Source organism: Paramisgurnus dabryanus, chromosome 3 (assembly GCF_030506205.2).
Source record: "Paramisgurnus dabryanus chromosome 3, PD_genome_1.1, whole genome shotgun sequence".
NCBI classification, from domain to species: domain Eukaryota; kingdom Metazoa; phylum Chordata; class Actinopteri; order Cypriniformes; family Cobitidae; genus Paramisgurnus; species Paramisgurnus dabryanus.
The window spans coordinates 30,150,068-30,175,229 of NC_133339.1; the positions used below are offsets into that span (position 1 = coordinate 30,150,068).

Below are 25,162 nucleotides of genomic sequence, written 5' to 3' on the forward strand. Positions count from 1 at the left end.
AAGACTCCCTTGCGGGTCTCACGCGGTCTGCATGGTACTCCACTCTGGATCTGGCCAGTGGGTATTGGCAGGTGCCAGTGGCCGAGGCCGATAGGGAGAAGACCGCTTTCACGACCCCGTTTGGACTATTCGAGTGGGAACGGATGCCCTTCGGGCTCTGCAACGCCCCAGCCACGTTCCAACGCCTGATGCAGCGCTGTTTGGGAGGTCAGTTAATGGAGTCAGTCTTGGTATATCTAGATGATGTAATTGTGTACTCCCCAGATTTCGATTCCCACCTCCGGCACCTCGAAGAGGTTTTCCAGGCAATGGAGAAATATGGGCTGAAGTTGCAACCCGATAAATGCCATCTGCTGAGGCGAGAGGTCCAGTTCCTGGGTCACGTGGTCAGCGCTGCTGGGGTGGCTGTAGACCCTGGGAAAGTCTCTGCAGTGAGAGATTGGAGTGCGCCCAAGACTGTGAGGCAAGTACGTTCATTTCTGGGGTTTGTGGGATACTACAGACGGTTCATCAAAGATTTTTCCAAGATCGCTAAGCCACTTAACCAGCTGCTGGTCGGTACAGGGCGGAACCGGGGACGGGGATCACCCCCGATTGACTGGGATGAGTCCTGTGAGGGGGCATTTCAGAGATTGAAGCAGGAATTGTTACAGGCTCCTATCTTAGCCTATGCAGACTTTACTCAACCATTTATCTTGTATACAGACGCTAGCAACCTGGGGTTGGGGGCGGTCTTGGCCCAACGACAAGCGGGAACAGAACGGGTGATTGCTTATGCAAGCCGAAGCCTCCACCCAGCTGAGAAGAACGATGCCAACTACAGCTCATTTAAACTGGAACTGCTGGCCCTGAAGTGGGCCCTGAGCGAGAAGTTTAAGGACTACCTCTGGGGTGCTAAGGTAACGGTGATTACAGACAATAATCCTTTGGTACATTTACAGACAGCGAAGTTGGGAGCTGTGGAGCAGCGCTGGGTGGCACAACTTGCCAATTTCGAGTATCGACTGCAGTATCGGCCTGGGCGAGAACACACGAACGCGGACGCCTTGTCCCGATTGCCAGAGGCGGACCACCCCGGTTGCCGGGGAGGCAAGGAAGAAGAAAGCCAGAGGGAGGGCTATCTGATAGGGGCCGTGGAGGCCCCCGGAGGCCAGCAGGAGGCGGTACCGGAGAATTGGGGCTGGGACCCCTGTCGGTGGAAAGCGAGGCAGGCCCAGGATCAGGATGTGTGTCAGGTAAAGATGTGGGTGGAGCAGGGCCGACGGCCGACATCGTCTGAGAGGCTGACCCAAACAGAGACGGGAAAAAGACTGCTGGGACAGTGGGACAAGTTGGAACTACAGGAAGGGGTGCTTTGCCGGAAGGTTAGTGACCCAAAACTGGACGAAGAGGTGCGCCAGATCGTGGTGCCCGCCGATCAAGCAGCAGCCTTGGTGTCCGCCTACCATGATCAGCTGGGGCACCAGGGACAGGAACGGACAGTATCGCTGCTGCGCAGGTTTTTCTACTGGCCGGGGCTGGAAGCGTCAGTACGCAGCTTGGTCCAAGCTTGCCCCAGGTGTATGTTGTTTAAATCTCGACGAGAGGCTCGAGCGCCGATGGTGCCCATACATGCCAAAGCCCCCCTCCACATCATGGCGATGGATTTCCTGACACTGGGCCGGCCACAGGACCGCTATCCGAACATCTTAGTAATCACCGACCTGTTTACAAAATACGCATGGGCAGTTCCCACCCTTGATCAGACGGCAAACACCACCGCAACGGCTCTATGGCGGCACGTCTTCCAAACGTTCGGATGTCCAGAGTTCCTGCACTCAGACCAAGGGGCAAATTTCGAATCAAGGGTGATCCGAGAATTATGCCAGCTGTATGGGTGCACGAAGACCCATACGACGTCGTATCACCCTCAAGGAAATGGCTGTTGTGAGAGGTTTAATCAGACCCTGTTGGGGCTCCTAGGGACCCTGGACCAACGGAAGCAGAGCGATTGGGTGAGTGCTCTACCGAATCTTTTGCAAGCTTATAATAACAGCGTTCATAGTACGACGGGGTATGCCCCCACTTATCTGATGTTCGGCAGACATGTGCGGATGCCCACGGACCTGGTCTTGGGAGTGGCCGCTGGCCAAGAGGAAGGGAGCGTGACGGAATGGGCGGGGCGCCACCACCAACGGCTACACTTTGCTTACGAACAGGTATCCCAGAAGATACGGGCTACAGGGGAAAAGAACAAGCGGCTGTACGACCGGACGGCCCGGGACGCCCCCTTGTTGCCAGGAGAGAGAGTCTTGGTACGAGACAATCGGCGGCAAGGCAAAGGAAAGCTGAGTGACCGTTGGGAGCCCATCCCGTACGTAGTCTGCAGGCAACAGAGGCCGGGACAGCCGGTGTATACCATCCGGCCGGAAGGAAAGGCCGGCCCGGAACGTGTGGTGCACCGAAACATGATTCGCCCTTGCCCAAATTACCCCGAGGTCGCGAAGGAGGTAGTGGCAGAACCGGCACCGACGGCCCCCTGGATGGAAGGATGGGCTGTGGTACCAGGCCTACCCGTGGCAGCACCACCCCCGGCCGCCCCAGGAGAGCCAGAGCTAGCACCTGAGCCAGTTGAACCCCCGGCCGCCCAGAGACAAGCAGAGCCGGTACCAGCGCCAGCCGAACCCCCGGCCGCCCAAGGACAACCTGAGGTTGTGCCTGAGCCCGCCGAACCTGACTCCCCTGTGAGGCGCTCCCAACGGGAGAATCGAGGCCGACCCCCTTCCCGTTACGGTGAGTGGACTACTCAAAGGCATTCCAGGGACTGGAATGCATTGGCGGGGGAGGATGTCACGGGGTGACGATCTTTCAGGGCGGAACCAAAAGTTGAGGAAGTTTTGGTTCCGCCCGGATGTTTCCGTCCAGACCGGAAAACGGAAACACCGGACATCCGGCAGATTCACGGAGGCTGTAATCAGCCGATTGGGCACAGCTGTGCCTAGTTGAAGAGATCGCCGGGCAATTGGATGATTATAGTACAGAGAGGAGTATATAAAGCACAGTTAGAACACAGTTAGGGGTGCTTAGTGTGTGCTGGGAAACGGAGCTGTGCTCGTTTTTTTTTTGACGTGGTGGCTGTCTGTGGTTCTCTCTCTCTCTCTCGTTGCAGTCTTGATTGTGGAGCTGCTGGAGTAAAACAGGAAAATCCTATGGGTCGAAAGGAACTTGTTCTAATCAATACTGAAGGAGTAAAGCAGGAAGAAAATTGACCTTCTGGTACAACGTAAACAAAGGCTATTCGCCGTGAGTATACCCTTTTTGTGTGGAGTAACTGGCAAAGGTTAACTTGTATAACTATTGGAAACCTCCAGGAGAAGGAGGGCGGCCCTACCCCTATAAGAGTGTGGTGGGCGAGCCGTGAGAAGTCCAACTTCAAACAGCCACCGCAACGAGACTTATTGTGGTCGTATTTCCCATCGCCTTATCGTAGCCCAAGCGCAGTGGAGGACACCGGGCGCTTCCCTTGTTGTGGTGCACTTATAGTGTGGTGAGTGAGACTGTGTAATAAATCTTTTTCACGTTTGGAGTGGTGCTGTGTATTGCTGTGGGTTGCTGTGTGTCTTGTAGACGAAGCCCCGCATCATCCATTTTCTTCCACTGGGCAGAGGACGGAGAGGCCAACGACTACAGAAACCACTGTTACTATAAGTAGTGTGCTGTTTGGCGTACGAAGGGATGCAGACTAAGAGCTGTCCATGACCGTGAGTAAACCATTGGAAACATTCGTGGTGTGAACTTACCTGTGTCTGTTTTGTCGCAGAGTCAGAGGCGAAAGGGTCCGCCGCCCCGTGGTCTCTACGAAAAGGGCGCCCCCGTCTAGGAATCGATCGGCCTACGGGCATTAGAGATAGGGCAGCGCTCGACCCGGTGAGGTGGTGTGTGACCTTCGCCCCTCTGCTGACCTACGGAGGAGAACCATACTTACCCAGAAAGCTGTAAGCAGCAGAGCCGGTGAGAATTACTCGAAGTCTCAGCAACAGTGCCTTTGTGTTCTAGCGGCCACCTGTGGAGAGAGAGCAGAACGAGAGTGAATCATTGAAGAGCCACCTGTGAACGTGATACCTACCCAGAAAGCTGTAAACAGCAGAGCCGGTGAGAAATACTCGAAAGCTCAGTAACAGTGTCTTTGTGTTCTAGCGGCCACCTGTGGAGAGAGAGCAGAACGAGAGTGAATCATTGAAGAGCAAACTGTGAACGTGATACCTACCCAGAAAGCTGTAAGCAGCAGAGCCGGTGGGAATTACTCGAAGTCTCAGCAACAGTGCCTTTGTGTTCTAGCGGCCACCTGTGGAGGGAGAATAGAACGAGAGGGAATCATTGAAGAGCAAACTGTGAACGTGATACCTACCCAGAGAGCTGTAAGCAGCAGAGCCGGTGAGCAGTACCCGAAGCCCAAGTAATAGTGTCATTTGTGTCTTAGTGGCCGCCTGTGGAGAACAAGGAGAAACAATTGGAGAACCGACTGTGTAACGTGATACCTACCCAGAGAGCTGCAAGCAGCAGAGCCGGTGAGAAACACCCTAAGTGTAAGCTAACAGTGCTTTTGTGTCACAGCGACTATCTGTGGGGCACAAGGAGAACGTGGGCGGACGTACGACAGGGAACGTAAAGGCACGTGGGGCGAGGACCCCCTGCCGACCCGAGGAAAGGTACATCGACAGTGGAGATCCTCCTTACCAGTCACACCAAATTATTCTGCCTCCAGGACGGAAGAAGGAGGGCGCCACGGTTAGCAGGGTCCAGGCCGGAGCCTGACGTTTCCCTTTCCCCCCGGCTTATGGTGGTTGGCACCCCTGTTGCCCTTGGCCTGTCTGCCCGTGGCTGCAGTCTCCCTGGAGGGAGAAGAAGAGCCCTATTAGTTTTAATTTCCCCTTACCCCAAATTCCCAGTTCTTTTAAATATTTAAACTAAATAAAGCTTGTTTTAAATTTTACTTACCTGTTCCCGTGTTTGTCTGGTCATTGGGTTGGCTTTGGGGACCTCCTCGAGGTGGGAGTTGCAAAGGGGCGTGGCTTTAGTCTAAAACAGCCAGCCCCTGGTGGTGACATAAAGATGAGATTAATCATATAGGAAAACATTGTAGAAAACTACTAGTTATTAATACTTACAAGAGATCACTGCTGACAGCAGCATAAACAGATTTGAGTTAAACATGATTTCAGATGAGCTGCTCTACTGTAGAATAAGTGTTTATATCGATGCTTTCATTAGGGTGTGTGGGGAGGGCGACATTTTTGCATAAAGATTGAATATACATAGAAACTTATTCGCTGTTCCCAGAAAGTCAGTAGAATAACTACAGTAGGGTTAATACAGAACTGCAAGTCCAGCCTCTCAATTATTCCCAGGCACCTGAGTGTTAAAGTGCATAGTTTACTAGCCATGTTCAACACCAACACTTCACATTATCATCTCAACAACCTGTTAATACTTTATTTCAACAATAGAAATGAATGGGTCAGATAAATGATACATTAGTATTAGTGAATAATATAAGGGAACGATTCATGTCTTTTCTTTATGCAGTGTGTAAATGCTCCTTACATAGAAAGTTCCAATTAAAGGATTTAATGAAGGGAAACATAAGAATTGACAAATTAGGGAAAAATGGGATTATAAACAAAAATTTAGTTTTCCCTATTCCCTTGGTCACCTGGTTATTAAAAAAAAATACATAGAGCAGGATCTAACACAGCCCTTTTCTCAACAAATGCCGTTTTACTGGGGTCATATAAGAGAACTCAACCTCAATGATCAATGATTTCAATGATGAAGTGATTTCTCTGCTGGTTATTTGATTCAGCATGTGCCCAAATTAAAACCTGATAAATGAATAGGATTTCATATGATATAATAAAAAGAGTAAAATAAAGTTAAACAACAACATGGTTAATAGAAAGATGCCAACAAATGATGTTGATCTCCATCCATTCATTCTCTATATCACTTATTCTTAATGGGGTCACAGGTTGTGCTGTATATTTACCAGCTATCTTAGACCGACACACCTATATGACGTTTTTAAGATTTACTTATCATCCTCTGCTGCCACCTGTTGACCTCTAGAGGCAAGAGATTAAATCCATCAGTCTGCTCAAAGCAGTTTTTGTTCAGCTTTATAAGTGTTTTGTGTTGCTGTGCTTGTTTTGCACAGTAATACACGGCTGTGTCCTCTGCTGTCAGTCCTGACAGTTTCAGATATGTCATACTCCAGTGGTTCCCAAACTTTTTCAGCATGTGGCCCCCCTTGTGTACGGTGCAATTCTTCGCGGCCCCCAAAAGAAAATGTGTGACAAAAAACTGTTATAAAACTCAACATTTTAATAAAAAAAACATTAAATTATACAAAAAAGTAGTGCTTTTGGTTGGTAGCCTTATTTTTTTTGGTTTAATTACACAGAATTCATGATAAATTAATGTATTTCATAAAATGTCATAAAACTGGGGCCCCCCTGGCACCATCTCGCGGCCCCCCCTGGGGGCCACGGCCCCCAGTTTGAAAACCACTGTCATACTCTTTGAGTTATCTCTGGTGACTTCAATTCGCCCTTCAAAGGATTTGGAGTAATCATGGCCTGCACTATTATAATAAACACGTCCCATCCAGACGAGTGGTTTTCCAGCTTGCTGTCTGATCCAGTGCATGCTGCAGCAGTCAAAGCTGAATCCAGATCCACGACAGGAGAGAGTCAGAGTATCTCCAGGTCTTTTCTGAACTGTGCTTTCAATGGACTCCATACTTTGACATTTTATACCTGAAAAGATTATTTTAGAACATTTAAAACAAGAAATATAATTATCTGGAAGAAATAAACACAGGTTTTATGGTAAAACTTACAGGTTAGGCTGCATGAGAGCAGTAGTATACAGAGTGTGTTCTTCATCTTCTAGTGCTGATGTAATCAGATCCAGTCTGATCAGAGGCACATAAATACATGAAGTGTGACTACAGGGTTGTTTTGATTTGCATTGAGAGGTCACAAGATGCAGTCATGAAAAACAATCTGTTTTTTCATTTACTGATATTATATGTCTCATTTCTTCAATGTGATACAAAAATATATTTTTTGTTTTTATTGTTGGTTGTGTCTCTTGTATACATAAATGCTCATGCAGTTTATTGTGTCAGATAGATAATATAATCAATATTAAAGTATGTGTGAATGCTGCTTCATAAATTCAAACAGGGCTTTCATATTCAATGTTACTGTATTACTGGAGGTGCCTCTGGTGATGCTGAACTTGTTTTTCAGTGAATCTTTGTAGTCTGATTTTTCATTCCAGTAGATCATCCAAATCCACTCCAGAGGTTTTCCTGCAGGTTGCAGGCTGTACCATAAGTGAATAAAAGACTTTACAGCAGTGGCGGCAGGTGACTTCTCTTTCGAGGGGAGCAGATTCAAAATAAATCATGCCTGTTGCTCGTCATTTCAAAGTATGTGTTTGTTGCGTCATGTGAACCATGTGCATTATGCGTCTTGTGAAAATACGTGCCTGCTGCACACGCGTCGAAAGGGTTTATGAGTGGGTTTAACAGTAAACAGTAAACCTGAGCGTTACTTTTATCAAAAACCCTTTAGACGCGTCTGCAGCAGGCACTTATTTTGACAAGACATGTGATGCATGCTTCACATGACGCAGCAAACACATATTTTGAAATGATGAACCACACAAATGACGGGCTACATACATGTCGTGACAAGGTTTGCATCGTGCACTCTGAAAAAATAAGTCACTGACCGCCGGCCACTGCTTTACAGTCGATAGTTAGAGAGACATCAGGTTATTGTTGCAGTTTTATTTATTTAGGCTATTTATAATGTTTTATTATGTAATTGTTGTTTGAATTCAATTCTAATTGTGAAAACCTGATGTATTTCAGTGATAATGTTTTTGTACAGGGAGGCTGTTAGTTTCTGTCACTGTGTTTCTCTGGCACAATAGTACACAGCTGTGTCTTGAGCTTGAATATTGTTTCCTTTCAATGTTATTGTTTTACTGGAGGTGTCTCTGCTGATGCTAAACTTGTTTTTTAGTGAATCCTTGTAATATAAGCTTCCAGCACTATCCGAAGAGATTAACCCAATCCACTCCAGAGGTTTTCCTGCAGGTTGACGGATCCAGGCTGTAGCATAGCTTCTAACTGAATAAGAGACTTTACAGTCGATAGTTAGAGAGCCATCTGGCCGAACATTCAGAAATTCAGGCTGAGAGAGTTCATCTGCATTAATACCTGTTGAAAATACAGAAAACAATAACAGAATAAGTAGATATATAATATGACAAATATGAATAAAAAACAAGAGAATACAGAAAATAGTTTTTACATAATCATCAAAAATATATATATTTTCTTTAATAATAAATTACTTACAGTTTATACTTGCCAGAAGCAACAGTAAAGCTTCAGTGAACATGATGTACTTTAAAGTGTAAATGACCTGAAGCTGTTTGTCACTGCCTATAGTGATCAGAGGAAAATACATAAACTGACTCATGCCCACTGTTTACATATAGAGCAGAACATTTACATACAAAGAAATAATGAAGCATATGACATTTCACAACAAGAGGGTTGGGATATAAAGAGACATTATACTATCATGTGTTTCATAAATCAGCTGTTTCCCATTTAAGATTAAATCCACAGATTAAAGTATGAATTCTGAATCTACCAAAATAGAATGAAAATTTATGTCTGAATCACTGCAGTTTATATTGAAGTAGTGATAATTGACTACAAAATCTTGTTTCTTCCTAATTTCTTGAACTGACTTCATTTTCTAACAATGACCCAACCTGATGTTGCTAAAATGTAAAAAAAAAAACTGAGTGAGAAAAGTGAGGTTAGTGAAAAAAGCAGGTCTAGTGTAACATGTTTCATATATGTCTGGAACAAAGCACTTAATATGTCATTTGGAGCAGTGTATCAAGGCTCATTCAAAGAGGTGGGAGATGATGCCAGAAACCATAAGACTAGATTTGTTTTTAAGACTAGATTTAAAAAAAAATCAATATAACCTTATTACAAGGAAATTTTCAACCCGATCATCACACAATATTTTCAGTAGTGTGGTGTTTACCAGTCTTTAAGTCAGTTTGCTCAAGTCCATGTGTCCTGTGATTGAAATGTTCAAAATCCTCAAAAAATCCTCCAGTCGAGTTGTAGTTTATTAAATTCTATCTGTTCTCTCTTTTCCAGGAAAATAGATCTAGGTCCTTTCAAATGGGTTGACTCGTCATCAGAAGAAATCCATGAATCCAGCAAAGAACCATATAACCAAAAAACCTGACCTGCATATAAAACAGGTTACACTGTGGTTAAAAGTGTAATTTATTATTACATTAGCATGATCTGACTTTTCTTTGCACATAGATGTTAAATTTTCTCAGTAAATGTTATATAACATTTCTAATAAACTCATGAGTTAACATTTCTTTATCTATTTTTAAATTTACTTGCTTTTAAAGTGGTTATTCAACATGTACATTTTACATTCACAAAACAACAGCAGGATATTGCAAATACTTGTATGTGACCCATACAACCAATATAACATACATTTTTTAAGACAAACAACATGCATTACTATTTTAACAGGTTATTACATCCTTTTTATAAATCAGTTTAACATTAAATCATGTATCCATCAACACTAATCACATATTTAGTAGTAACAAAATCATTATTACTCACCAATTTGGTCACAAAACACGACAGAAAATAAATCCCCATGGTGAACTGAACATCCAAAAGGAAAAAAACTGCATATTTGTATAACACAAACTTATTTAATATACTTACTGTAACATCATAAACTTACTGTAGATACATAGATATAAACTTCACTGTAAAATGTCTGTAGAAATTACAATATTGTTACTGGAAACTAGCTGCCAGTAACTAACTGTAGATTTTACATTTATGTTATTTACTGGCAACAATTTGTTTAAAATTAAATGAATATGAATCATTTTCAGTCTTTATCTGCTACAGTAAGTAAGTTACTGGCAACCAGCTGCATAATTACAGCAAATGTTTTACAGTGTTTCTATGAACTTAACACATAAATACATATAACCGAACACTTAACTGATGTTACACCAGCCTATTTTATTTTTTTTTTTTTTGCAAATGCCACCTGGTTTGATATTTTGTATCATATGACAATGGGATTCAGACATTTTTGAATTATTTGTTCAACAGTGCCCAAACTCCTTTAGGGGTCGTTACACAAATTAAAATCCTATGAAATGGGATACTGACTTGAATATGCTTTTAAGTTTTTCCATGTAAGTGACACATTGTGTTGTGCTTATGTGTTTTTGAACAGAAGTGCTTGTGGTTTACATCAGTGTGCTCTCTCGTGCACAGTAATACACAGCTGTGTCCTCAGTCCTCATATTCTGTCCTTGTAGAGTCACTGTGTTGCTGGAAGTGTCTCTTGTAACTTGAAATCTACTTTTCAGTTTATCACTGTGATATGTGTTACCACTACCACATATCTCTCCAACCCATTCCAGAGGTTTTCCAGCAGTCTGTCGTATCCAGTGAGTGCAGTAGCTGCTATCAGTCAGTGAATATCCAGACACCTTACAGGACAGAGTCAAAGTCTGATCAGACCTCAGATTAATGGATGCAGGTTGAGTCAGTTCAACACAGTGAACACCTGGAAGAAATATGATCTGATCAATTATTTAGGAAAACTATGTAGAAAAATGCTATGGTTATTAATACTTACAAGACATCACTGCTGACAGCAACAAACACAGATATAAGTTAAACATGATTAGAGATGAGCTGAGCTACTGTACATCAAACTGTTAATATATGTTCTCATAAGGCTGGATGTGTGGGTAGGGCAACATTTTTGCATAAAGCACTTCATTGAAATGTGTTTTCTTTTCTGAAATAGTCAGTACAATAACTAGGGTTAGTATTGTTAATAAAAAATAAAGCATGGTATTAGAGATTTTCTCAACACATCTTGCATGTATTTGCAATTATTGCTCACCTGAAGTTACAAACACATATAGGGAAGTAATCATTGAATAACAGAGTACATGCATGACTGGCCTTCAGTCTCTAAATCATTCACAAACTGTAAAAAATTATATCAAATTAACATATATTTTATGCTCCTTTAACTAAACAAATTAAGTTAAACTATTTTAAAAAGTATACGTTATGTCAACTTATCGCAAGTCAAAACTTAAAATCTTATTTTCATCTTAAAAAACGTTTCATCCTACCTTCAGTGTTTCTTTTGTAATCAACTTTTGAATATGGGTAGGTTTCTGCAAAAACACCATATTTTGAGCAAAAAGCAGAGATAATTCAATTTTTGTGACAGACTTTTCATAGAGATCCCATTCAGAGCGATCTTTAAAAATGCACCCGCTTATCATAGGGCAATGCTACCGGGTTTAAAAAGTTGCGGACCTGGTGGATAATAGTGGTATTGCGGAAAGATGGAAAATCTCGTCATTGGCAAGGAAGCGTTTTCTCTTGATTGACGAGATATCTCATCAATGGCGGCGAAAGAGTAAAAAAAAATGTTGACTTCTGAACATGCATAAAAAAGATGAGCAGCAGTTAGTCAAATGACAGTGATTACAATTCAAGGTGAATAAGATTGCATGCCTTCTTAAAGGCATAGCGGAAGATTTTCCCGAATTTTTGAAAAGAACCACCCCTCCACTTTTTAAAAACAAATGCACATGCGCAACCCTCCACCTGCTCCAGAGAGGGAACGCCTATTAAACGCGTGCATGAGAGAAGATGCACGAGCTTACTTCTCTTCGCTTTGTTTACAAGTTGCTGCCGGCATGACTCATACATTGAGATGTATGTCGTGTCTGTGCGGTTCGTGACTTGTGCCAGGGCTAGCATCGTTAATCATAGCTTACATCAACTTTTACTAGCAGTGATTTTCTCCAAATAGCATGCCAAACTTTACCTGTCGAGTAGAAACTTCGCGACTGAGGCATCAGTGGGAAGGCCAACCTGTGTGAGATATTCTCCTAAAAACACTCTGGTCTTGTTTTTTTTTCAGAGGCCTTTCTCTTCTTGTCAGACAATTCGTAAACACTTTAACTCTTGCAACCCTCAGACATTTTGAAAAATATGGTGAGAACGCGAGCTTCAATGAATGGCTGAAACCGTAGCCCATCACACATATGTCACAGGTAGGGGTGGACCCAGATGTAAATAAGGTCACGCCCCTTTCTCCACCTCGAGGAGATTCCCAAAGCCACCCCAATGACCAGACACACAAGGTAAGCATAAAATTAAAATATCCTTTATTAAATTACTTAAAAATATTAAATAGGGAAGGGGAAACGGGGGACTTAAAACAATGGCCACTCTAGGCTCTCCTCCACCACCACTGTATCTTCACACAGTCCATTCTCCTCATGTTCCTTCTCGTTTTCCGTTCTCTCCACAGGAGGCCACTAGGACACAAAGACACTGTTACTGAGACTCCGAGTATTTCTCGCCTCCTCTGCTGTTTACAGCTTTCTGGGTAGGTATCACGTTCACAGTTTGTTCTTCGATTATTCACTCTCGTTCTGCTCTCTCTCCACAGGTGGCCGCTAGGACACAAAGACACTGTTACTGAGACTTCGAGTATTTCTCACCGGCTCTGCTGTTTACAGCTTTCTGGGTAGGTATCACGTTCACAGTTTGTTCTTCTATTTTTCACTCTCGTTCTGCTCTCTCTCCACAGGTGGCCGCGGCTCTGCTGTTTACAGCTTTCTGGGTAAGTATGGTTCTTCTCTGTAAGTCAGCAGAGGGGCGAAGGTCACACACCACCTCACCGGGTCGAGCGCTGCCCTATCTCCAATGCCCATAGGCCGATCGATTCCTAGACGGGGGCGCCCTTTTCGTAGAGACCACGGGGCGGCGGACCCTTTCGCCTCTGACTCTGCGACAAAACAGACACAGGTAAGTTCACACCACGAATGTTTCCAATGGTTTACTCACGGTCACGGACAGCTCTTAGTCTGCGTCCCTTCGTACTCCAAACAGCACACTATTTATAGTAACAGTGGTTTCTGTAGTCGTTGGCCTCTCCGTCCTCTGCCCAGTGGAAGAAAATGGATGATGCGGGGCTTCGTCTACAAGACACACAGCAACCCGCAGCAAATACACAGTACCACTCCAACGTGAAAAGATTTATTACACAGTCTCACTCACCACACTATAAGTGCACCACAACAAGGGAAGCGCCCGGTGTCCTCCACTGCGCTTGGGCTACGGTAAGGCGATGGGAAATACGACCACAATAAGTCTCGTTGCGGTGGCTGCTTGAATTTGTACTTCTAACGGCTCGCCCACCACACTCTTGTAGGGGTAGGGCCGCCCTCCTTCTCCTGGAGGTTTCCAATGGTTACACAAGTTAATTTTTGCCAGTTACTCCACACAAAAAGGGTATATGTCACGGGGTGACGATCTTTCAGGGCGGAACCAAAAGTTGAGGAAGTTTTGGTTCCGCCCGGATGTTTCCGTCCAGACCGGAAAACGGAAACACCGGACATCCGGCAGATTCACGGAGGCTGTAATCAGCCGATTGGGCACAGCTGTGCCTAGTTGAAGAGATCGCCGGGCAATTGGATGATTATAGTACAGAGAGGAGTATATAAAGCACAGTTAGAACACAGTTAGGGGTGCTTAGTGTGTGCTGGGAAACGGAGCTGTGCTCGTTTTTTTTTTTGACGTGGTGGCTGTCTGTGGTTCTCTCTCTCTCTCTCGTTGCAGTCTTGATTGTGGAGCTGCTGGAGTAAAACAGGAAAATCCTATGGGTCGAAAGGAACTTGTTCTAATCAATACTGAAGGAGTAAAGCAGGAAGAAAATTGACCTTCTGGTACAACGTAAACAAAGGCTATTCGCCGTGAGTATACCCTTTTTGTGTGGAGTAACTGGCAAAGGTTAACTTGTATAACTATTGGAAACCTCCAGGAGAAGGAGGGCGGCCCTACCCCTATAAGAGTGTGGTGGGCGAGCCGTGAGAAGTCCAACTTCAAACAGCCACCGCAACGAGACTTATTGTGGTCGTATTTCCCATCGCCTTATCGTAGCCCAAGCGCAGTGGAGGACACCGGGCGCTTCCCTTGTTGTGGTGCACTTATAGTGTGGTGAGTGAGACTGTGTAATAAATCTTTTTCACGTTTGGAGTGGTGCTGTGTATTGCTGTGGGTTGCTGTGTGTCTTGTAGACGAAGCCCCGCATCATCCATTTTCTTCCACTGGGCAGAGGACGGAGAGGCCAACGACTACAGAAACCACTGTTACTATAAGTAGTGTGCTGTTTGGCGTACGAAGGGATGCAGACTAAGAGCTGTCCATGACCGTGAGTAAACCATTGGAAACATTCGTGGTGTGAACTTACCTGTGTCTGTTTTGTCGCAGAGTCAGAGGCGAAAGGGTCCGCCGCCCCGTGGTCTCTACGAAAAGGGCGCCCCCGTCTAGGAATCGATCGGCCTACGGGCATTGGAGATAGGGCAGCGCTCGACCCGGTGAGGTGGTGTGTGACCTTCGCCCCTCTGCCGACCTACGGAGGAGAACCATACTTACCCAGAAAGCTGTAAGCAGCAGAGCCGGTGAGAATTACTCGAAGTCTCAGCAACAGTGCCTTTGTGTTCTAGCGGCCACCTGTGGAGAGAGAGCAGAACGAGAGTGAATCATTGAAGAGCCACCTGTGAACGTGATACCTACCCAGAAGCTGTAAACAGCAGAGCCGGTGAGAAATACTCGAAACCTCAGTAACAGTGTCTTTGTGTTCTAGCGGCCACCTGTGGAGAGAGAGCAGAACGAGAGGGGATCATTGACGGGCAAACTGTGAACGTGATGCCTACCCAGAAAGCTGTAAACAGCAGAGCCGGTGAGAATTACTCGAAATCTCAGTAACAGTGTCTTTGTGTCCTAGCGGCCACCTGTGGAGAGAGAGCAGAACGAGAGTGAATCATTGAAGAGCAAACTGTGCATGTGATACCTACCCAGAGAGCTGTAAACAGCAGAGCCGGTGAGAAATACTCGAAGTCTCAGTAACAGTGTCTTTGTGTCCTAGCGGCCACCTGTGGAGAGAGAGCAGAACGAGAGTGAATCATTGAAGAGCAAACTGTGAATGTGATACCTACCCAGAAAGCTGTAAACAGCAGAGCCGGGGAGAATTACTCGAAGTCTCAGCAACAGTGTTTTTGTGTTCTAGCGGCCACCTGTGGAGAGAGAGCAGAACGAGAGTGAATCATTGAAGAGCAAACCGTGCACGTGGTACCTACCCAGAAAGCTGTAAACAGCAGAGCCGGTGAGAAATACTCGAAGTCTCAGTAACAGTGTCTTTGTGTCCTAGCGGCCACCTGTGGAGAGAGAGCAGAACGAGAGTGAATCATTGAAGAGCAAACTGTGAATGTGATACCTGCCCAGAAAGCTGTAAACAGCAGAGCCGGTGAGAATTACTCGAAGTCACAGTGACAGTGTCTTTGTGTCATAGCGGCCACCTGTGGAGAGAGAGCAGAACGAGAGCGAACCACTGAAGAGCAAACTGTGAACGTGATACTTACCCAGGGAGCTGTAAGCAGCAGAACCGGTGAGCAATACCCGAAGTCCAAGTAACAGTGTCATTTGTGTCCTAGAGACCGCCTGTGGAGAGCAAGGAGAAGCAATTAGGAAACAGACTGTGTAACGTGATACCCACCCAGAGAGCTGCAAGCAGCAGAGCCGGTGAGAGACACCTCAAGTGCAAGCTAACAGTGCTTTTGTGTAGCAGTGACTATCTGTGGGGCATAAGGAGAACGTGGACGGACGTACGACAGGGAACGTAAAGGCACGTGGGGCGAGGACCCCCTGCCGGCCCGAGGAAAGGTACACCGACAGTGGAGATCTTCCTTACCAGTCACACCAAAATTATTCTGCCTCCAGGACGGAAGAAGGAGGGCGCCACGGTTAGCAGGGCCCAGGCCGGAGCCTGACGTTTCCCTTTTCCCCCAGCTTATGGTGGTTGGCACCCTTGCTGCCCTTGGCCTGTCTGCCGTGGCTGCAGTCTCCCTGGAGGGAGAAGAAGAGGCCTATTAGTTTTAATTTCCCCTTTTCCCAAATTCCCCATTCTTTTAAATATTTAACTAAATAAAGCTTGTTTTAAATTTTACTTACCTGTTCCCGTGTTTGTCTGGTCATTGGGTTGGCTTTGGGGACCTCCTCGAGGTGGGAGTTGCAAGGGGGCGTGGCTTTAGTTCTAAACAGCCAGCCCCTGGTGGTGACAGATTTTGGCGTAGTCGGCAGGATCCCACCTCGAGTTGAGTAACCAAGGTCACCCAATGACTGACAACGCGGGGCCTGCAGCCCCACCCCGTGCCACATCTATTATCATGGGAAGCCCATGGATCCAGAAATACGGAGGAGCAGAGTCGGAGGTACGACTGACCGAATGGAAGGCCCAATTAGAGTACTTGGCCGACCTACAGGGCCTTAGCGCCGCTCAGCGGCTCCAGTTTGTGTTGAACTCCCTAGAGGGAGAAGCACGGCGAGAGGTACAAGCCGCCCCCGAAGCAATCCGAGCCACCGCCCAGACTGTGTTCCAGTTCCTTACTGAACAATATGGCGACCATACCCCCGTAGCTGTCCTCCGTTCACAATTTTTTAATTGTAAGCAAGGCCCCCGACAACCTATTAGAGCTTTTGCCCTCCGGCTGCGAGAGCAGTTCACTCGCCTGCAGGCCCGACGAGACCATGGGCTAGGAGACGGAGAGACCTTGTTACGCGACCAGTTCCTCCTGGGGATGAAAGAGGGCCCCGTGAGACAAAGTCTGAGGGTCCAGTTTCGGCGGGACCCCGGGCTCACCTTTGAGGACCTAAAGAAGGAGGCGCTGGCCTTGGAAGGCGATGAGGTCGAAGTAAGTGAAACCCCTGTATGTGCAGCCGTAAGTGGGAACACCGCAGCACCACCTGAACACGCAGATTGGAAGCAAGCCCTCAGAGTAGAATTGTTGAAAGATGTCCGAGAGCAGATGTCGGAACTATCTAAGGCTCTTCTGGGAGAACTTCGTCAAGGTAGGGCGCAAGAGGAACCGAGGCCGGCACCCCGAGAGCGAGTCTACTCTGAGAGGGGCCGAGAGCCACCGGGGCGCCCGAACCGTTTTAACCGGCCCCGCTTTGAGTGGGATGACCAAGGGCGGCCAATCTGCAATCGTTGTGGAGAACCAGGGCATTATAGCCGTCAGTGTGGGCCTCGCAGGGCATCGGAAGGGGGTTTTTAGGACGACCGGCCACAGTGGGTCGTGTGGCCGGGACCCCTCGAGGAGACCCGGAAAGACGTGATAATTCAAGAGGCCAGATGGTGGGGCATAGCCCAACGGCGGAGGTGAAGGTATGTGGCAAGACAGTACAGTGCCTGGTAGATACAGGCTCTCAAGTGACATTGTTTGCCGAAAGTCTCTCGCAGGAAGTATTCGGGAAGCAGAGAACCCAAGGAGGAGAGGCCCCCTGGCTGACGTTGCGGGGCGCCAACGGCTTAGAGATTCCTTACATTGGCTATCGGCTGACAGACTTAGAAGTGCACGGGGTGTTAGTTCCCCAAAAAGGGGTGATCATCGTGGAAGACAGGTGTTTGGGAGTCCACCGAGCCCTACTAGGGATGAACGTGCTCTCCGAGTGTTGGGAGGAGTTATTTCGGGCTAGGCCCGGCCCTAGGATCTCCCCTGTTGAGAGGCCCCTATGGGAGCGAGTGGTCGCCGACTGTCGTCGGGTCCAGATGACCCAGGTCCGTAGAGGCCGGGAAGAGGTAGGAAGAGTGATGTGTCGCTATGCTTTATCTATCCCCCCTAGGAGTGAGGCCGTGGTGTGGGTGAGAGTGGCCCCCCGAGGAGTTGGCCCCGAAGAGTGGGTATTGGTTGAACCCCACGCTGATTGCCCCCAAGTGGAAGTAGCACGAGGCCTAGCGGCGGTCCACCGGGGGAGGGTCCCTGTAAAGGTTCGAAATGACCATCCCTACCCAGTACACTTACACCGACACCAGCGGCTGGCCCGACTCACGGGGGTTGCACCCCATCAGGTGAGGGAAGAGAGAGATGTTAAGTTCCGTCAGGTGTGCCCCACTGTCATCGAGGTGGCCCTGACGCAGATGGAAGCCCCTTCAAACAACGGGGAGAGGGACGTGCCGAGACACCTGGCAGGTGAGTCCCTGCAAGGGGAAAAGCTGGAACAGGCGCAGACACAAAGACTCCAAGCCCTCCTTCAGAAATGGCAACATGTGTTTGCAAAACACGAGGAGGATTACGGATGCACTAAGGTGGTAGAACATCATATCCCGACTGGAGATGCAGGACCCAGCAGGGAGAGGTACCGGCCGATCCCACCCACTTTGTATACAGAGGTACGCTCACTATTGCAGGGTATGCTGGGGCGGGGCATCGTCCGGGAAAGCAGTAGCCCATGGGCAGCCCCCATCGTACTGGTGCAGAAGAAGTCGGGAGCTTGGAGGTTTTGTGTGGACTATCGTAAGCTCAACCTGGTGACTAAGAAAGACGCTTTTCCCCTACCCCGGATCGAAGACTCCCTTGCGGGTCTCACGCGGTCTGCATGGTACTCCACTCTGGATCTGGCCAGTGGGTATTGGCAGGTGCCAGTGGCCGAGGCCGATAGGGAGAAGACCACTTTCACGACCCCGTTTGGACTATTCGAGTGGGAACGGATGCCCTTCGGGCTCTGCAACGCCCCAGCCACGTTCCAACGCCTGATGCAGCGCTGTTTGGGAGGTCAGTTAATGGAGTCAGTCTTGGTATATCTAGATGATGTAATTGTGTACTCCCCAGATTTCGATTCCCACCTCCGGCACCTCGAAGAGGTTTTCCAGGCAATGGAGAAATATGGGCTGAAGTTGCAACCCGATAAATGCCATCTGCTGAGGCGAGAGGTCCAGTTCCTGGGTCACGTGGTCAGCGCTGCTGGGGTGGCTGTAGACCCTGGGAAAGTCTCTGCAGTGAGAGATTGGAGTGCGCCCAAGACTGTGAGGCAAGTACGTTCATTTCTGGGGTTTGTGGGATACTACAGACGGTTCATCAAAGATTTTTCCAAGATCGCTAAGCCACTTAACCAGCTGCTGGTCGGTACAGGGCGGAACCGGGGACGGGGATCACCCCCGATTGACTGGGATGAGTCCTGTGAGGGGGCATTTCAGAGATTGAAGCAGGAATTGTTACAGGCTCCTATCTTAGCCTATGCAGACTTTACTCAACCATTTATCTTGTATACAGACGCTAGCAACCTGGGGTTGGGGGCGGTCTTGGCCCAACGACAAGCGGGAACAGAACGGGTGATTGCTTATGCAAGCCGAAGCCTCCACCCAGCTGAGAAGAACGATGCCAACTACAGCTCATTTAAACTGGAACTGCTGGCCCTGAAGTGGGCCCTGAGCGAGAAGTTTAAGGACTACCTCTGGGGTGCTAAGGTAACGGTGATTACAGACAATAATCCTTTGGTACATTTACAGACAGCGAAGTTGGGAGCTGTGGAGCAGCGCTGGGTGGCACAACTTGCCAATTTCGAGTATCGACTGCAGTATCGGCCTGGGCGAGAACACACGAACGCGGACGCCTTGTCCCGATTGCCAGAGGCGGACCACCCCGGTTGCCGGGGAGGCAAGGAAGAAGAAAGCCAGAGGGAGGGCTATCTGATAGGGGCCGTGGAGGCCCCCGGAGGCCAGCAGGAGGCGGTACCGGAGAATTGGGGCTGGGACCCCTGTCGGTGGAAAGCGAGGCAGGCCCAGGATCAGGATGTGTGTCAGGTAAAGATGTGGGTGGAGCAGGGCCGACGGCCGACATCGTCTGAGAGGCTGACCCAAACAGAGACGGGAAAAAGACTGCTGGGACAGTGGGACAAGTTGGAACTACAGGAAGGGGTGCTTTGCCGGAAGGTTAGTGACCCAAAACTGGACGAAGAGGTGCGCCAGATCGTGGTGCCCGCCGATCAAGCAGCAGCCTTGGTGTCCGCCTACCATGATCAGCTGGGGCACCAGGGACAGGAACGGACAGTATCGCTGCTGCGCAGGTTTTTCTACTGGCCGGGGCTGGAAGCGTCAGTACGCAGCTTGGTCCAAGCTTGCCCCAGGTGTATGTTGTTTAAATCTCGACGAGAGGCTCGAGCGCCGATGGTGCCCATACATGCCAAAGCCCCCCTCCACATCATGGCGATGGATTTCCTGACACTGGGCCGGCCACAGGACCGCTATCCGAACATCTTAGTAATCACCGACCTGTTTACAAAATACGCATGGGCAGTTCCCACCCTTGATCAGACGGCAAACACCACCGCAACGGCTCTATGGCGGCACGTCTTCCAAACGTTCGGATGTCCAGAGTTCCTGCACTCAGACCAAGGGGCAAATTTCGAATCAAGGGTGATCCGAGAATTATGCCAGCTGTATGGGTGCACGAAGACCCATACGACGTCGTATCACCCTCAAGGAAATGGCTGTTGTGAGAGGTTTAATCAGACCCTGTTGGGGCTCCTAGGGACCCTGGACCAACGGAAGCAGAGCGATTGGGTGAGTGCTCTACCGAATCTTTTGCAAGCTTATAATAACAGCGTTCATAGTACGACGGGGTATGCCCCCACTTATCTGATGTTCGGCAGACATGTGCGGATGCCCACGGACCTGGTCTTGGGAGTGGCCGCTGGCCAAGAGGAAGGGAGCGTGACGGAATGGGCGGGGCGCCACCACCAACGGCTACACTTTGCTTACGAACAGGTATCCCAGAAGATACGGGCTACAGGGGAAAAGAACAAGCGGCTGTACGACCGGACGGCCCGGGACGCCCCCTTGTTGCCAGGAGAGAGAGTCTTGGTACGAGACAATCGGCGGCAAGGCAAAGGAAAGCTGAGTGACCGTTGGGAGCCCATCCCGTACGTAGTCTGCAGGCAACAGAGGCCGGGACAGCCGGTGTATACCATCCGGCCGGAAGGAAAGGCCGGCCCGGAACGTGTGGTGCACCGAAACATGATTCGCCCTTGCCCAAATTACCCCGAGGTCGCGAAGGAGGTAGTGGCAGAACCGGCACCGACGGCCCCCTGGATGGAAGGATGGGCTGTGGTACCAGGCCTACCCGTGGCAGCACCACCCCCGGCCGCCCCAGGAGAGCCAGAGCTAGCACCTGAGCCAGTTGAACCCCCGGCCGCCCAGAGACAAGCAGAGCCGGTACCAGCGCCAGCCGAACCCCCGGCCGCCCAAGGACAACCTGAGGTTGTGCCTGAGCCCGCCGAACCTGACTCCCCTGTGAGGCGCTCCCAACGGGAGAATCGAGGCCGACCCCCTTCCCGTTACGGTGAGTGGACTACTCAAAGGCATTCCAGGGACTGGAATGCATTGGCGGGGGAGGATGTCACGGGGGTGACGATCTTTCAGGGCGGAACCAAAAGTTGAGGAAGTTTTGGTTCCGCCCGGATGTTTCCGTCCAGACCGGAAAACGGAAACACCGGACATCCGGCAGATTCACGGAGGCTGTAATCAGCCGATTGGGCACAGCTGTGCCTAGTTGAAGAGATCGCCGGGCAATTGGATGATTATAGTACAGAGAGGAGTATATAAAGCACAGTTAGAACACAGTTAGGGGTGCTTAGTGTGTGCTGGGAAACGGAGCTGTGCTCGTTTTTTTTTTTGACGTGGTGGCTGTCTGTGGTTCTCTCTCTCTCTCTCGTTGCAGTCTTGATTGTGGAGCTGCTGGAGTAAAACAGGAAAATCCTATGGGTCGAAAGGAACTTGTTCTAATCAATACTGAAGGAGTAAAGCAGGAAGAAAATTGACCTTCTGGTACAACGTAAACAAAGGCTATTCGCCGTGAGTATACCCTTTTTGTGTGGAGTAACTGGCAAAGGTTAACTTGTATAACTATTGGAAACCTCCAGGAGAAGGAGGGCGGCCCTACCCCTATAAGAGTGTGGTGGGCGAGCCGTGAGAAGTCCAACTTCAAACAGCCACCGCAACGAGACTTATTGTGGTCGTATTTCCCATCGCCTTATCGTAGCCCAAGCGCAGTGGAGGACACCGGGCGCTTCCCTTGTTGTGGTGCACTTATAGTGTGGTGAGTGAGACTGTGTAATAAATCTTTTTCACGTTTGGAGTGGTGCTGTGTATTGCTGTGGGTTGCTGTGTGTCTTGTAGACGAAGCCCCGCATCATCCATTTTCTTCCACTGGGCAGAGGACGGAGAGGCCAACGACTACAGAAACCACTGTTACTATAAGTAGTGTGCTGTTTGGCGTACGAAGGGATGCAGACTAAGAGCTGTCCATGACCGTGAGTAAACCATTGGAAACATTCGTGGTGTGAACTTACCTGTGTCTGTTTTGTCGCAGAGTCAGAGGCGAAAGGGTCCGCCGCCCCGTGGTCTCTACGAAAAGGGCGCCCCCGTCTAGGAATCGATCGGCCTACGGGCATTGGAGATAGGGCAGCGCTCGACCCGGTGAGGTGGTGTGTGACCTTCGCCCCTCTGCCGACCTACGGAGGAGAACCATACTTACCCAGAAAGCTGTAAGCAGCAGAGCCGGTGAGAATTACTCGAAGTCTCAGCAACAGTGCCTTTGTGTTCTAGCGGCCACCTGTGGAGAGAGAGCAGAACGAGAGTGAATCATTGAAGAGCCACCTGTGAACGTGATACCTACCCAGAAGCTGTAAACAGCAGAGCCGGTGAGAAATACTCGAAACCTCAGTAACAGTGTCTTTGTGTTCTAGCGGCCACCTGTGGAGAGAGAGCAGAACGAGAGGGGATCATTGACGGGCAAACTGTGAACGTGATGCCTACCCAGAAAGCTGTAAACAGCAGAGCCGGTGAGAATTACTCGAAATCTCAGTAACAGTGTCTTTGTGTCCTAGCGGCCACCTGTGGAGAGAGAGCAGAACGAGAGTGAATCATTGAAGAGCAAACTGTGCATGTGATACCTACCCAGAGAGCTGTAAACAGCAGAGCCGGTGAGAAATACTCGAAGTCTCAGTAACAGTGTCTTTGTGTCCTAGCGGCCACCTGTGGAGAGAGAGCAGAACGAGAGTGAATCATTGAAGAGCAAACTGTGAATGTGATACCTACCCAGAAAGCTGTAAACAGCAGAGCCGGGGAGAATTACTCGAAGTCTCAGCAACAGTGTTTTTGTGTTCTAGCGGCCACCTGTGGAGAGAGAGCAGAACGAGAGTGAATCATTGAAGAGCAAACCGTGCACGTGGTACCTACCCAGAAAGCTGTAAACAGCAGAGCCGGTGAGAAATACTCGAAGTCTCAGTAACAGTGTCTTTGTGTCCTAGCGGCCACCTGTGGAGAGAGAGCAGAACGAGAGTGAATCATTGAAGAGCAAACTGTGAATGTGATACCTGCCCAGAAAGCTGTAAACAGCAGAGCCGGTGAGAATTACTCGAAGTCACAGTGACAGTGTCTTTGTGTCATAGCGGCCACCTGTGGAGAGAGAGCAGAACGAGAGCGAACCACTGAAGAGCAAACTGTGAACGTGATACTTACCCAGGGAGCTGTAAGCAGCAGAACCGGTGAGCAATACCCGAAGTCCAAGTAACAGTGTCATTTGTGTCCTAGAGACCGCCTGTGGAGAGCAAGGAGAAGCAATTAGGAAACAGACTGTGTAACGTGATACCCACCCAGAGAGCTGCAAGCAGCAGAGCCGGTGAGAGACACCTCAAGTGCAAGCTAACAGTGCTTTTGTGTAGCAGTGACTATCTGTGGGGCATAAGGAGAACGTGGACGGACGTACGACAGGGAACGTAAAGGCACGTGGGGCGAGGACCCCCTGCCGGCCCGAGGAAAGGTACACCGACAGTGGAGATCTTCCTTACCAGTCACACCAAAATTATTCTGCCTCCAGGACGGAAGAAGGAGGGCGCCACGGTTAGCAGGGCCCAGGCCGGAGCCTGACGTTTCCCTTTTCCCCCAGCTTATGGTGGTTGGCACCCTTGCTGCCCTTGGCCTGTCTGCCGTGGCTGCAGTCTCCCTGGAGGGAGAAGAAGAGGCCTATTAGTTTTAATTTCCCCTTTTCCCAAATTCCCCATTCTTTTAAATATTTAACTAAATAAAGCTTGTTTTAAATTTTACTTACCTGTTCCCGTGTTTGTCTGGTCATTGGGTTGGCTTTGGGGACCTCCTCGAGGTGGGAGTTGCAAGGGGGCGTGGCTTTAGTTCTAAACAGCCAGCCCCTGGTGGTGACATATACTCACGGCGGATAGCCTTTATTTACGTTGTACCAGACGGTCAATTTTCTTCCTGCTTTACTCCTTCAGTATTGGTTAGAACAAAGTTCCTTCTTACCCATAGGACTTTCCTGTCTACTCCAGCAGGTCCACAATAAAGACTGCAACGAGAGAGAGAGAGAGAAACACAGACAGCCACCACGTCCAAAAATGAGCACAGCTCCGTTTCCCAGCACACACTAAGCACAGGCTTGACAGCACAATGCTCTCTTCGGGGTGCTCCTTTTCTCCACTCACGTATCGCCTTTCTTTCACCCCAGGCAGCTCCTGTCTTCTTTCCGCGCGCTTCAAGCGCAGCCCGGATCAACAGAGCCTGCGGGCTCTTCAAAAGGTACGTAGTTACCTCTCCTGCCCTAAGCAGAGGAGCTCTCCCCGTGTCAATCCCCCTCTCGTGCCCGAACTCCCGAACTGTGATCTAACTGTGCTTTATATACTCCTCTCTGTACTTCAGTCATCCAATTGCCCAGCGATCTCTTCAACTAGGCACAGCTGTGCCCAATCGGCTGATTACAGCCTCCGCGAATCTGCCGGATGTCCGGTGTTTCCGTTCTTCGGTCTGGGCGGAAACATCCGGGCGGAACCAAAGTTTCCCGACTTTTGGTTCCGCCCAAGAGATCGTCACCTTGTGACATCCTCCCCCGCCAATCCGTTCTCGTCCCGAGAACGCGTTGTTTAGGGACTGATAGGGTGTTGATGGGAGCTTTTCTTTAAAAAAAAACGTGGTAGGCCATTGGGGGACCTTGGTCTCAACCCGAGGTGGACTGCCGACTACGCCAAATCTGTCACAGGTAGGGGTGGACCCAGATGTAAATAAGGTCACGCCCCTTTCTCCTCCTCGAGGAGATTCCCAAAGCCACCCCAATGACCAGACACACAAGGTAAGCA

General features: G+C 48.7%; 1 long non-coding RNA gene across 1 annotated transcript; it reads right to left on the reverse strand.

Moving 5' to 3' along the window:
• Positions 1–12,325: 12,325 nt before the first annotated feature.
• LOC135766829 (uncharacterized) lies at positions 12,326–13,473 on the reverse strand. Its single transcript, XR_010541829.1, has 2 exons — positions 12,682–13,473; positions 12,326–12,495 (listed from the first exon to the last, which is right to left on the reverse strand). It is a non-coding gene; the product is annotated as an uncharacterized lncRNA (long non-coding RNA).
• Positions 13,474–25,162: the final 11,689 nt, after the last annotated feature.